Raw genomic sequence first — 3,739 nt, 5'->3', positions numbered from 1 at the left:
CTGCTACCTGACACCATCAGCCTCTGCACACCGAGGCCAGCGAGCGCATAAGGGGCCGACGGTGTCCGTCAGCAGCCACAGCCTGCCGGCCCCTCGACCGGTGCATGCTGGGGGTCCCACAGCCCGCCACCAGCAGTTCAGAGAAGCCGCTTCTGAGCTGGACGGCCAGCCAAGAGCTGAGGAGGCGATGTAGTGGGTTGTGCCTGGGAAAAAGGGAGCATGCGAGGCCAGGAGGGATGGGAAGGGGGGGAGGGAAACCAGCCCCGCCGGGATGCATCCGACCACATGGGACCTCGGTGAGTTAGTGGGCGGCTGGTTGAAGAGGGACGGTTGCCATCTCCAGGGCATGGCGCATGTGCCCACAGAGAGGGCTCTGAGTGCCGCCTCTGGCACGCGTGCCATAGGTTCGCCACCACTGCCCTATGTCATATCTATATAAATAAAAATGAAAATGTTTGTTTGTTCAAAATCTTAAATCTCTGAAAGTTCTTCACCGATTGCTTTGAAATTTTGACACAACGTTGCATTCAAATACGTGCGTGTTTTTATATACCTACTATTATATAGATGTCACACCTGTGACAGGTAAAAACATGCTTTTTTTGAAAAACAGCACCATCTGTTGGACGTAAAAGCAACACACGCTAACCAGACTGAGCCACAGCAACGCGTGGCCGAGTACAGCTAGTATATATGTATGTACGTATGTATGTATGTATGTATGTATTATCTGTTGGGTGAGGCACCCGGTCTACCAAATATAAATCAGTCTGTTCTGCGTTTCACTCCAATGTAGGAGCATGTTTTGCAGGCAGACCTCACATACTGTGAACACTATAAATTCAAAATTTTGTGGCTCTTTGTCAGCCACAAAATTTTGAATATGTATGTATGTATGTATGTATGTATGTATGTATGTGAATATGATATATATATATATGTGTGTGTGTGTGTGTGTGTGTGTGTGTGATAGATATAGAGATATAGGTAGGTAGGTAGGTAGATAGACAGACAGACAGATAGATAGTCTGTATCTGTGAAGTAACCACTATCTTTTCATTATCATATAACAAAAATATACAATGCCATCAAAAGACTAAAAGAATTGAAATGGAAATGGGCTGGTCATAGAGTAAGAAGAACGGATGGCAGGTGGACCAAAGCAGTCATAGAATGGATCCCGCTTGATAAAATGTGTCCACAAGAGAGACCTAAAACAAGATGGATGGACGACATCAGAAAGTATTGCGGGACGAACTGGCAAAGGAAAGCTCAACACCATATTGATTGGACACAGGCAGAAGAGGCCTTCATCCTTCAGTGGATAGACAATGGCTAGAACAATGGTGATGAACCACCATCTGTGTCCATTAACAACTTTTTTGTAAGCATGGAAGTTCCCTCAGAGAAAGTGGGATTTGCTCTATATCAGCATTTCTCAACCTGGGCAGTTTGGAGGTGTCTGGACTTCAACTCCCAGAATTCCCCAGCCAGCCACACATCTTCAAGCTGCCAAGGTTGAGAACCGCTGTTCTACAGATTTTCAGCCTAACCAGGATACTTATTATCAAGTATGACATCAATAACATCAATATATGGGAATAACCAATAGCTAACATCAGTATCTGGGAAGATACTGGAAAAAATAATCAAAAAACAGATCTGTCGACATTTAGAAAGAAATAAAGTTATAACTAACAGCCAGCACAGATTTGTTAAAAACAGATCATGCCAAACCAATCTTATTTCATTCTTTGACAAAGAACCACAAGGTTCTGTCTTAAGCCCAATAATCTTCAATATCTTCATAAATGACATAGATGAGGGAAAAGAAGGGGAACTCATCAAATTTGTAGATGACACTAAGCTGGCAGAAATAACCAACATCCCAGAAGACAAGCTCAGAATCCAAAAAGATTCTTGAACAGTGGCCCCTATCCAACAACATGAATTTTAATGTGGAGAAAAGCAAGGTTTTACACCTAAGCAGGAAAAACCAAAGGTACAAGTACAGATTAGGTGAAACCTGGCTCAAAAACAGTAACTGTGAGAGGGACTTTGAAGTCCTAGTGAACGATCATTTAAACATGAGCCAACAGCATGCGACAGCTAATACAATCCTTGGTTGAATGAATAGAGCAGGGGTCCTCAACCTTGGCAACTTTAAGACTTGTGGACTTCAACTCCCAGAATTCCTCAGCCAGCAAAGCTATACAAAGCAAGCTGGCTGAGGAATTCTGGGAGTTGAAGTCCACAAGTTTTAAAGTTGCCAAGGTTGAGAACCCCTGGGAGAGGCACAGAATCAAAATCACATGAAGTGTTAGTACCACTTTATAAAACCTTAGTAAGACCACACCTGGAATACTGCATCCAGTTTTTGTCACATTACAAAAAAGGTGTTGAGACTTTGGGAAAAGTGCAAAGAAGAGCAACTAAGATGTTTAAAGGCCTGGAGGCAAAAGCATATGAAAAATGGTTGCAGGAGCTGGGTATGGCCAGTCTAGAGAAAAGAAGGACTAGGGGTGATATGAGACCAATAGTCTAGTATTTGAGGCGCTACCACAAACAAGAGGGGGTCAAATTATTTTCCAAAGTACCAGAAGGAAGGACAAGAAACAATGGATGGAAACTAATCAAGGAGAGAAGCAACCTGGAATTAAGAAGAAACTTCCTAATAGTGAGAACAATTAACCAGTGGAACAGCTTGCCTTCAGAAGCTGTCAGTACTTCATCACTGGAGGTTTTTAAGAAAAGACTGGACAATCACCTGTGAAATGGTATAGGGTCTCCCACTTGAGTAGGGGGTTGGACTCCAAGGCCCCTTTCAGCTTTATTCTGATTTTTGTATGGACTCGGGCACACATATTGGCCCGCTTCACAGATTCGGGGAGTGGTTGATCCGCTTCCTTCCACTTCATTCAAACAGGATGTCTGAGTTAAGATTCTCAGATCCGGGCTGCAAACATCTGGAGTGCCACTAGCGTTCATCCATATGTTCACAGGCCAAGTAGAATCATAGAATCACAGAGTTGGAAGGGACCTGGGAGGTCTTCTAGTCCAACCCCCTGCTCAAGCAGGAGACACTTACAGAATAACAGAATAAAAAAATTGGAAGGGACCCTGGAGGCCATTTAGTCCAATTCTTGCTCAAGCAGGAGACCCTTACAGAATCACAGAATAACAGAGCTGGAAGGGATCTTGGAGGTCTTCTAGTCCAGAGGTCCCCAACCTTTTGGGCACAAGGGACCCTGTGGAGAGAGGTTTTTCCACGTGGTTTTGTGTGTTCCCTGCATCTCGCGGATGGGGCTTTACTTGTTTATGCGCCCCAATTGCTGGCATGCTGCGGCCTGGTACTGGTCCACGGACCGGGGGTTGGGGACCCTGTTCTAGTCCAACCCCCTGCTCAGGCAGGAAATCCTATATATCATTTCAGACAAACTGAGTGTCCAATCTCTTCTTAAAAACTTCCGGTGTTGGAGCATCCACAACTTTTGGAGGCAAGTTGTCTATTTCTGCAGACAAAGCTTTTCCACCCCAAGGACAAAACACTCAGACAAAGTCTGCAGCCCTAAACCTCTGTGTGGTCGGCGTGCCGAGCACACAGCTGAGATCGGCGCCGCTTTTGATTTTCTGCTCCCTGGTGGATCCAGCTGCTTCTCCCCCTCCTTTACGTTCCCTACTTTAAGACCCTCCTCCCCGCCCCACCCCCTTTCCAGCCCGTCCGTCCAGGCCCCTGGCG

This window comes from Protobothrops mucrosquamatus, unplaced genomic scaffold (genome assembly GCF_001527695.2).
Source record: "Protobothrops mucrosquamatus isolate PMUCROS unplaced genomic scaffold, P.Mucros_1.0 scaffold8, whole genome shotgun sequence".
NCBI classification, from domain to species: Eukaryota; Metazoa; Chordata; class Lepidosauria; order Squamata; family Viperidae; genus Protobothrops; species Protobothrops mucrosquamatus.
The sequence above is the reverse complement of the archived record's forward strand: the minus strand, read 5'-3'. Positions refer to the sequence as shown.